Consider the following 12,012-nt stretch of genomic DNA (forward strand, 5'->3'; position numbering starts at 1 on the left):
TATTTAATTGTGTTGTGGTTTGCAGTGTTTTGTGTTCTTTTCACTTTAAATTTGTGAAAGGAAAAAGCTGAAAATTTAAATAGTTAAAACTTGAAATGTGAATAGTTGATTTTTGTATTATATGATTTATTTATTACATTTTATGTGGAGTGAATAAATAAAAGTATATTTACGGTGGCCCCTAGAGACAAAGCACATACAAACTTCAAATCACGTAAAAACACGTACAAACTCCAAAACACGTAAAAACTCCAAAACACGTACAAACTCCGAAGCACGTAAAAACTCAGAAGCATTTAAAAACTCAGAAGCACATAAAAACTCAAAACACGTACAAAAGACAACAGAAGTGCTCCAGGATGCTGGGCGCAGTGTTGAGCCTTTGTTATCTTGTGGCTACACAAGCCAGCAAGTACCAACGACCGGATTTGGTGTGTGGTAATAACAGGTAAATGAACTTTTTTTTAAAATTATTTGAATATATATATGAGTGCCTGTGTATAAATACACAAACAATACACACATGCTTTCAATTGTGTAATTTAAGTGATCTAGTAGCTCTGCTTTGGAAGTTCAGTTCATGCTAGAAATGTGTTTTGGAGTTTGTACGTGTTTTGTCTCTAGGGGCCACCGCATATATTTATATATAAACATATATAAATAAAACCACTTGTTTTTACGTTAGTAATTCCTTTTGTGCATAATTTTATATTATTGTTAATAATAAATTAATTAAAGCAACAAAACAACCTGAAGAGCCGGTTCGGAGCCGAAAGAGCCGGCTCTTTTTAGTGAGCCGAACCTAAAGAGCCGGATCTCTAAAAAGAGCCGGAAATCCCATCACTAATGAGCAGTCTTTGGCTAAATAGTACTGCGACCACGTTTTGCACTTTCCTCGTGCATCAGTAATGTACATTCTCTCAATTCATTGGATTGATGTGACTGCTGTTCACAAAATATGAGATGTGGAAATTGTTTTAAGGTTCTTTGATTAATTTTATTATTGATTGCATTAAGTCGTTATATACAAAGAGTGAGAGACATTTGGTCACTAGTGTTGATTAAGTTGTTATATGATATTCATGTAAAATATGTTCACTGCCCTGTGCAGGTTTGTTTTTTTGTTGGAGTCTAAAGTTGCGAGCCAGGATTCCGGACCCCCAGCTGCCATGCAGGAAAGATTTCCAGCCTATTTAGAAGTGACAACTGTGTTACTTCTTGACAGATAAGCTTATGAGATCTCAGAACAATACACTACCCGGGTAGTACTACTAACATTAACACTACACTCACACACCTGAACTGAAAAGACTGAAAAGAACTCTGAACTCTAAAACTGAATACACAGACTGACAAATATGGACAATTGGAACTGTTGTGAACTGTTGAATGACTGTTTTTGGTTTTGTTTTGAATAAATGTTGACTGTTCTTTTAGCTGTGTGTCATTCGCTCCTTAGTCGATTCCTAGAGACCATAAGCCTAAGATCCTAACTTTCTCTACATTCAGTAGTGGTAAAGTATTGTGTGTTACATAGTACCTTTTCGTGGCGAGCCAGCCAGGAGCGATTAAGACACAGCTAATATTGAAATTACAGCATTCTGCAATAGCATAGTTAATTTTGAGATTGTGATTTATTGTGATAAGCTTTCAACTAAGACAACATTGAAGAGAGATGGATTTGGTACAGAATTACGGGGTGGATTTTAAACGGTCCATCAGTATTACTGGAGTTACTAGTTTCGATTCTGATGCTGATATTATTGCTTCCTTGGAGAAGTATGGGGTGGTAACAAGGATTCTGAGGGTCCCAAATGCACAACCAGATTGTGGGGAAACTGTTATTGCTGAGTTTGAGTCAGAGATTACAATGGGGTATAACGAGTCAGATTTTCCCCTTGAGATTGAAAATGTGACCAACAAGAATGTAAAATGGCAGGCTAGTCGCATTGAAATGCCAGCACTCCATCAAACTCCAGAGCCAGACCCTGTTTTGACTGACTCAAGTGATGAAAGTGTTGACGGTTATTCTGACCACAGTACTACACCCTTGATAAAGACAGCAAAGTTAAAGTACGACCACAGACAGCCCCTTACATCCCAGCCAGTCACCCATTCAACTAAATCTCAGACTTGTAGAGTTGTTAAACCAAAGACAACATGACAGATGAAGTAACAAACCCACCAGAGATACAGCGTATAGTAGTGGAACATGTAATCAGAAATGACTCTGTCGCTACACATGGCCAATCCAAATGGTTACGCTCATTCTCAGGCCGTGTGCCAAAACCTCCCGGAGAAGTGGATTTTGAAACGTGGTGTTTACATGTTGAACTAATGTTCAATGATGGCACTCCAGTTGACATTCAGCGGAGGAAAATACTAGAGAGTCTTCTTCCCCCAGCATCAGATGTTGTGAAGCAACTTGGTTATTCAGCACATCCACGAGAATATGTCAGGCTGTTAGATTCTGCATATGGTCTTGTGGAGGATGGTGAGGAGATATTTGCAAGGTTCCTGAACACAAATCAAAATCCAGGTGAGAAAGCTTCTGATTACCTACAGAGGCTGCAAGCTCTCCTTAACACTGCTGTAAGCAGGAATGGTGTGATTCCAGCAGATGCAAGTCGACATTTGCTAAAGCAGTTCAAACGGGGTTGTTGGGACCATAACTTGGTCCTGCAACTGGAACTAAAGAAAGAGACCACACCTGAGTTTGCAGAGCTTCTGCTAGAGCTGAGGACAGAAGGGCTTCTAAGCTGGACCGGATGCAACGTCATTTTGGGCCTACCAAGATAAAACCAATTGCACACATGCATTCTGTCCCTGACTTCCCACATCACACTGACCCAAGTGCAAGTGTATTGCAGGCGTATATCTCTGAAACTGAGAGTCTAAAGAAGCAGGTTGCAGAACTGCAATTGCAACTGATGACAAAACCATCTAAAAAGCAAAGAAAGCGACAAGTTAAAGCAATGGAAACAACACAAGAGCCACCCGCACCTGTAATTGAAACTCTGGTACACCAAATTCCACCACGAACCCAAGTGAGAGCTGAGCCCAAGGCTTGGTTCTGTTTTAGGTGCGGTGAAGACGGTCACATAGCCAGGAACTGCGAAAATGCTATAAACAAGGCTGTGGTTGATCAAAAGTACAAAGAACTAAAAGCCAGACAGGAAGAATGGAAAGCCCAGCAGCAGGGTCAAGCTTTAAACTGGAGCAGGTTCCGGTAAGGGGACATACGGGAACCAAGAACATTCACAATAGTCCCAAGTCAGAACAGAGATGTCAAAGTAAACAACAACATGCTGAATCCATTCCAAATCACCTTCCAAATAGATTAGTTGGATCAAGGTCTCTTGCAGAGGTTAAGATTGGGGAACTATCACATAGTTGCCTCATTGATTCAGGGTCTCAGGTTACCACAATTTCAAAATCATTTCAGTTGACCCACTTACCTTCTCATCCTCTTTTGCCATTAAATGATCTGTTAGAGGTTGAAGGTGCTGCAGGCCAAATTGTCCCTTATCTTGGGTACATTGAAGTTGACATCACTTTCCCACAGAGTTTCACGGGGAAGGACAAAGTTGTGACTATTCTAGCTTTAATTGTCCCAGATCACAGAGCAAATTCGGAAATTCCAGTCCTCATTGGTACAAATGCCCTTGACGTCTTGTATGAGGACTTCAATGAGCAAATGACCATTCCTGAGCATTGTGCTTACGCCCCTCTCATTAGACATTTGCATGCAATCTACAGAAGTAAAACAAAAACTGATAGTTTTGTGGGGACAGTCAAGTCACAATGTAAAACCAACATAGTAATTCCAGCTGGTCAGAAAATAGCCTTAAATGGTCGTGTCAGAAATGTCTGTGCAGGCCCTGGATCCACTCTTCTAGTCGAGCCCCACAGCCAGTCCAGCCTACCAGGTGGCTTGATATTTTCCAGCTATGTAATGTCAAAGCCACGACAGACATCCTTCAAAGTTCCCATTCTCCTAAAAAATGAGACAACGCATGATATCATTCTGCCAGCTCACCGTCCTTTGGCAGCGATATCTATCCCACTTTCAGTTTCTCCTGCGAGGTCTGAATGTATGAATCGAACTGGAAGTTCAGAGCAGAAACATGCTCAGTGTTACACCACCCATGAAGTACAACCAAGTGACAAAATCCAGTTTGATTTTGGTGACTCACCCCTGTCAAACGAGTGGAAAGACAGGATCGCCGAGAAGCTGAATTCCGTGTCTGATGTTTTTGCTAGGGGTGAACTTGATTATGGTCACACCACAGTGGTGAGACATAAGATTCGGCTCTCTGATCCAACGCCTTTTAAACAAAGGCCAAGGCCCATTCATCCCTCGGATTATGAAGCTGTCCGCCTTCATTTGGAGCAGCTGTGCGACAGCAACATCATTAGAGAGTCCGAGAGTCCATTTGCTTCACCAATTGTAGTTGTGAAAAAGAAAAATGGGCAGATCCGCCTTTGTGTGGATTACAGAAAGTTGAACAACCAGACAATCAAAGACGCTTATGCCTTGCCCAATATAGAAGAGGCATTTACAGCTCTGTCAGGATCCAAATGGTTTTCTGTTATGGATTTAAAGTCTGGATATTACCAGGTAGAGGTGGAAGAAGAGGATAAACACAAGACGGCTTTTGTCACACCCATGGGGTTTTGGGAATTCAACAGGATGCCCCAAGGAGTCACTAATGCTCCAAGCACTTTTCAAAGAGTTATGGAGAAATGCATGGGCTCCATGAACCTCAAGGAAGTACTGGTCTTTCTTGATGATCTTATAGTGTTCTCCAATACTTTGGAGGAACATGAAGAAAGGCTCCTGCGAGTTCTGAACAGACTAAAAGAATTTGGTCTCAAACCTTCACCTGAGAAATGTCACTTTTTCCAAAAGTCAGTGAGGTATTTAGGACACATTGTCTCAGAACAGGGAGTGAAGACTGATCCTGAAAAAATATCTGCCCTCACCACATGGCCCAGACCCACAAACCTGTCAGAACTGAAGTCATTTTTAGGCTTCACTGGCTATTATCGCAGGTTTGTCAAAGACTATTCTAAAATTGCAAGGCCATTGAATGATTTGACAGCTGGTTATGTCTCTGCCAGGAAGCTGAAACACCACAAATCACCATCAAACGGCGACTTGAACCGTCCTTTTAATGAGAAATGGACTCCCTCATGTGAGGAAGCTTTCACGACCCTCATTGAGAAGTTGACATCTGCACCAGTGCTTGGGTTTGCTGACCCCAGAAAAGCCTATGTTTTACACACCGATGCTAGTTCGCATGGACTTGGTGCAGCCCTATACCAGGAAGAAGATGGTCGGTTAAGAGTCATCGCCTATGCTAGCAGAGGGCTGTCTAACTGTGAAAGAAGGTACCCCACTCACAAACTTGAATTTCTTGCGTTGAAGTGGGCAGTTACAGACAAGTTTGCTGATTATTTGTATGGAGCTGACTTCACTGTCATGACTGACAATAACCCACTGACGTACGTGTTAACATCTGCTAAACTTGATGCAACTGGACATCGATGGCTTGCTGCTTTGTCGAATTTCAATTTCAACATACAGTACAGAGCCGGAAAAAGAAATCAGGATGCGGATGGATTATCGAGACGGCCGCATGTTTCTGTTGAAACTGATGACAGTACAACTGCTGAGGATGAGAGAGTAAAGCAATTCATTGCAAAGTTTACGGAAGAGGGAAATAGTGCAACATTTCCAAAGGATGCTCTAAAAGCTGTATGCGAGAAGCACCAAGTACACATATCTCCTGACACTACTTACCGCTACTGCCACTACTTACCTGCTGCGGTGGAGTGTTTGGCAGTGGATGCAAGTGCGATACCTGACGAGTTTGTTCAAGCCGACATTCTGACTGGTACTAGCACTCTTCCTCAACTCTCCCAACAAGATTGGGCTGCAGAACAAAGGCGTGACCCTATAATAAGCAGAGTCATAGACCTTGTCCATACAGGAAAACGCCTTTCCTATCGTCTTAGGCAAAAGGAGGAAAGGGAAGTCCAACTCATGTTAAGAGTACAGGATCAGTTGTCCCTAATAGATAATGTCTTGTACCGGAAACGAGTGAGCCAGGGCCAGACTCTTTTTCAACTAGTGCTTCCGAAGGAGTACAGGGAAGTAGCTCTTAAAAGTCTTCATGATGCACATGGGATTTGAAAGAACTGTTGACCTTGTGAGAACACGTTTCTTTTGGCCCCGAATGTTCCTAGATGTTGAAATGAAAATCAGAACATGTGAAAGGTGCATCCGCCGCAAGACTAGAGCTGAGAAATCTGCCCCACTGGTAAATATTAAAACCAGTCGACCACTTGAGTTGGTGTGCATGGACTATTTGTCTCTAGAACCTGATAGCCGAGGGACAAAGAATATTCTGGTGATAACGGATCACTTTACGAAGTTTGCTGTTGCAGTGCCAACTCCAGACCAGAAGGAAAAGACCGTTGCCAAGGCCCTGTGGGACAAATTCATCATTCACTATGGCATACCAGAGCGGTTGCATAGTGATCAGGGCCGTAATTTTGAATCGGCAGTCATCAAAAACTTATGCCAAATGTTAGGCATAAAAAAATCAAGAACAACCCCCTATCATCCCCGTGGTAATCCAGTAGAACGGTTTAACCGTACACTGCTAGGGATGCTTGGAACACTCCAAGAAGACGACAAACTAAAATGGCGTGATCATGTGCAGCCGTTGGCTCACGCCTACAATTGCACAAAAAATGACACAACTGGGTATTCACCCTATCAGCTCATGTTTGGGAGACAGCCAAATCTTCCAATTGATGTGGCTTTTGGACTTAATGTGAGTAGGCAGGACAGTGTAACTCACAGTGAATATGTGAAGAAGCTCAGGGAAAGCCTACAGGAAAGTTACAAACTTGCTGTGGAACATAGCGAGAAAGCTGCCCTACGCAATAAGTCAAGATATGATCTAAAAGTGAGAGAATCCACCTTGGAGGTTGGAGATCGTGTTCTTGTCAAGAATGTTGGAATACAAGGGAAACACAAACTAGCTGACAGATGGAGTCAGACGGTCTACAAAGTTGTAAAACAGATCAATGACTCTCCTGTATATGTTGTTGCTCCACTCAAGTCAGATGGGCCTGAGAGGACACTGCATAGAGACTTACTGTTACCGTGTGGGTTTCTGTCATGCTCAGCGCCAATCAATCCCAGTCAGGGAAGCCCAGAGAAAGAGACACCCAAAGGCGACACCTCCAAAGAGAATCCATTTTCTGAAGTTGAAGGAGACTATCATTATCTGGGTGATAATGACATTGTGGATTATGACTTTCCAGTAGTTTACAAAGAAGTCAATTACCCGGCTTTCATTACTGTCAGTGAAATCCCCAAAGCAACTGAGTCTGTGTCAGAACAAAGTGTGGACCGGGACGAGTCTGATCTAAACCCTGCAGTAAAGGAGTTTCATTCTGCACCCGTGGAGCTGGATGAGGGCGATGGTTCACTTCAAGGTTCTAGTGGAAATGACATTGGAAATGACCCTCCAATGAAAGAAACAGGTGTTATTGTTAATGAGGAATATTCATCTGTTCATGATTCATGCGCTGATATAGATCCAGCTACAGAAAATGATGTTGAACCTTTGGAAGAGGTTATTGACGTAACTCAGGAGCAGTACCAAACTGAAACAACCGGGTTGTCGGATGGAAAAGAGGGGAGTGATAGATATGGATTGGAGGCAGAAGTTGCTAAAGATGAAAAACCTCCAGAAACAAGAGAAATCAGGCGGTCAACTAGGAACAGGACTGAACCTAGCAGACTAACCTACAACACCTTGGGAAATCCCTTAACATTAGTGATGCATTCTCTTTTAAACAGTCTTGATCAGATTTTTTCACATGCCCTTGACTCAAACCCTTCCCCATGTGTTGGTAGAGTAAAAACCATTTAAAGTGACTGCTGTCATGCAGGGATGCATGTCCATTTAGGGGGGGAGGGATGTAACCCACCTAAAATTTGCCTCATGAAAATGAACTGCTGTTCCCAAAGAATGTCAGTAGGTGGCACTATGAGATTGTTTAGTGCTTGTGAACTTGAGTTGAGAACTATAGAGAAGGAGAATAGCGCTAAGGCTACGTATGCTGGTCGGAGCTACTCACCGAGTTTTTCTTTAATCCTTGTTCAAGAAAAAGGTTATGTGTGAAGACACAAATTGGATTTTACTTTTCCGCTTGTTGGGAGGCGCGGACACTTTTTGTTGATGCTGATGTACCTCTGTTTTTGTGTTTTTTGTTCATTTCCAGTGAGTTGACTAACTGCGCTAGCATAGCAAGCTAATCGTTAGCTAATCATTAGCTTAGTATAATGTAAATTTCATGTGTTCCTTTTAAGTGCTGTATTATCTTTTTATTTCTTCACTTGTGAATGTTTTAAACCAATCGGAAATATTTCTTTGGAAGCTAGTAGGTAAGTTTTATTTATTGTAATGAGATGATAAATATGAGCAGTCTTTGGCTAAATAGTACTGCGACCACGTTTTGCACTTTCCTCGTGCATCAGTAATGTACATTCTCTCAATTCATTGGATTGATGTGACTGCTGTTCACAAAATATGAGATGTGGAAATTGTTTTAAGGTTCTTTGATTAATTTTATTATTGATTGCATTAAGTCGTTATATACAAAGAGTGAGAGACATTTGGTCACTAGTGTTGATTAAGTTGTTATATGATATTCATGTAAAATATGTTCACTGCCCTGTGCAGGTTTGTTTTTTTGTTGGAGTCTAAAGTTGCGAGCCAGGATTCCGGACCCCCAGCTGCCATGCAGGAAAGATTTCCAGCCTATTTAGAAGTGACAACTGCGTTACTTCTTGACAGATAAGTTTATGAGATCTCAGAACAATACACTACCCGGGTAGTACTACTAACATTAACACTACACTCACACACCTGAACTGAAAAGACTGAAAAGAACTCTGAACTCTAAAACTGAATACACAGACTGACAAATATGGACAATTGGAACTGTTGTGAACTGTTGAATGACTGTTTTTGGTTTTGTTTTGAATAAATGTTGACTGTTCTTTTAGCTGTGTGTCATTCGCTCCTTAGTCGATTCCTAGAGACCATAAGCCTAAGATCCTAACTTTCTCTACATTCAGTAGTGGTAAAGTATCGTGTGTTACAGTTACATTTATGATAAAGTAGATAAAACACATTTATGTCGGCCTTGGCTCATAGTTCTTGTCTTTAAATGAACTTTGTCTGTGTGTGTTTCAGGTCCTGCACTCTCAAAGACTGAATGAACCAGCATTGCAGCCATGGGTCACTGTGAGCATCACAGGGAAGGTTGAACCGCTCTGTTGTCATTAAAGACCAGCTTCTTGAATCTTGGATCAAAAATGGTGGTTTCAGAGAGAACAGTATTATATATACCATTCTGTGGAATTTTCTGTCCATGGATGCACAGAAAGCATCCACCAACCCTTTCACTTTTCCTGTAGTTACTCTGGTTTGGTGCTCCGCTGTCACTCTCTGCAGACCCTTGCACAGGATTAACATTTTGGAGACTGTGACATGGCTGAAAAAGCGTAAATAACAAGCTTCAAAATTATGCTTTTTTAAAATTCAGCAGTATATTATTGTATATGATCATGTCTAATCTGCTTTTCATACCAGCAATGCAACTAACTACTACTGATACTACTACTACTAATAATAATAATAATAATAACGCAATAACAGTCTGCACTGATCTCCACGGTGACCTGCTCAAATGGCTCCAGACACCAGAGATGACTGCATCCTTGGACTCCGAATCCGTTTTAGCATATGAAAGGTTGATCTTGTGATACATTCTTGTTTGCCCATGTGTTGTTGGGTAGATTTGAGCTTGTGTGTGGCTGTTGTGCTCCTGTGGAAAAATTCCACTATCGCCTCCACTTTGTCCACAGCTGGCTTCATCACCTTCAAAGCATCTCTTACAACCAGGTTAACTGTGTGTGCAAGACATGGGTGGTGAGTCCATTTCAGGATTTTAATTGCTTTTGTTATGTTAGCGGCATTGTCAGCAAACCACTTTGTTTTCCACATCCCACTCTTTTGCCACTTTGAGCAGCTCTTCTGCCAAGTTCTCAGATGTGTGTCTGTTGCTGAACAAAACAATCCAGAAGACAGGATACCATTTTATAATTTTCAATAAAGTGACACATAACTGACAAGAAGGATGTGGTGGTTTGGGATGTTCAGCTGTCAGTTGTTAGACAGACTGCTGCGGCTTTTTTAACCGTTCTCTTTCATATATGCCTGGGATGATTTTTGGGGGAAAGAGCCTTCCTGCTTGGAATTACATAAATGGAATTCAGTGCATGTATAAAAGTCCTAAATGGTTTATCATCCACAATAGAAAATAGTTGGAAATCAAGTGCTATCATTTTTGCCAGTTCTTCATCAATTGTGTTCTGTCTTGCTGGGGTCACAGAATTCTGCAAAAACTGTCTCATAGAGCTCTGGGTTGGTTTAGGTGGTATACTGCATGACGCTTCAGATACTCCAGCAGAAGAAGAAGCCGCAAGAGTTGTAGTAGACACACTGGCACCATTTATATCAACCTCAACTGACTGTGTTTTATCTTCCCAGTGCAGTGATGGGTGGACAGTTCTCAGGTGCCTATGCATGTTGTTTGTGGAGCCGGCTCTATATGAAATTCTTTTCTTGCAGACTCTACACTCTGTCAATAACACTGAAATGGTTCCAGATTTTGCTTCTTTTCTTGGTTGCTTCACTCATTTTCTTTACTGTACCTTTCTAAATTGATGATGTTGTCTCTTGCTGTTGCTCTCCTTCTCTCTCTCCCTCCTGCTCTGTTCGTGTGCTACTGCTGCTGCGAGTGTAACTACCGCCCCTCCCCCTCTGCTCAGCGCAAAGGCAAGGCTCACGTGTGGCGTGAAGCGAAAAAAGTTAGAGAGAGGGCAAGAGAAGGAAAACAAACCCCAGGACTCCGTGGTTCACTTCGAAGATCCAGCTCTAAGAGCCATTTTGTTCGCGACCGACCCATCACTAGCAGGTTGAATCATCTTACGTTTCTCAAATGCACAGCACAGGAACGTAAGCGTTTTCAGTGTGGATGAACAACTGTTTGGAAACGATAGTGTGGACGCGGAGCATTTTTTATATGAATACACAGTTTTCAAATTATTATTATTATTACCTTCCATTTCATTATTATTTCAATTATTATTAATTATTATTATCCGGATTAGTGTAGACGTAGGCTCAGTGCAGCTACCATACTGCCATACCATACTGTGATGCAGTATGTTAGCAGCCCTCAATGGACGAGCGGTAGAAGGTCAGCAGCAGGTTGAAGTCCGGTCTGTACTTCCTGAGTCATATAAGAATTTGTACTGTCAGCTCCAGCAGATTTAACTTGGTGTATAGGCTGTGATTAGCTAAACTGTGCTGTTGCTGCTCTGTGTTTCTCTGTTCTTTGTAAACTTAGCAAGCTCAACTCTACAAAATCTAACCTAGTGTTAGCCCTGTGATTTATTAACTTTCCAGGATGTACCAGGCCTTTTGCCCTGTACAAGGTCAGATAGCTTCAAGCACAACCGCAACCCTATATACACATATATATATATATATATATATATATATATATATATATATATATATATATATATATATATATATATATATATATATATATATATATACACACACACACACATATAACACCCAGCACGCCCCTGCGGGCGGTTTATCCTTCAAGCTCGGGTCCTCTACCAGAGGCCTGGGAGCTTGAGGGTCCTGCGCAGTATCTTAGCTGTTCCCAGGACTGCACTCTTCTGGACAGAGATCTCCGATGTTTTTCCCGGGATCTGCTGGAGCCACTCGCCTAGCTTGGGAGTCACCGCACCTAGTGCTCCGATTACCACGGGGACCACCGTTACCTTCACCCTCCACATCCTCTCGAGCTCTTCTCTGAGCCCTTGGTATTTCTCCAGCT

The sequence above is a fragment of the Aulonocara sp. 'chitande type north' Nkhata Bay genome, linkage group LG7 (assembly GCF_057382095.1).
Source record: "Aulonocara sp. 'chitande type north' Nkhata Bay isolate Kocher_YH1m ecotype deep benthic linkage group LG7, A_spYH_male_GT1.1, whole genome shotgun sequence".
NCBI lineage: Eukaryota > Metazoa > Chordata > Actinopteri > Cichliformes > Cichlidae > Aulonocara > Aulonocara sp. 'chitande type north' Nkhata Bay.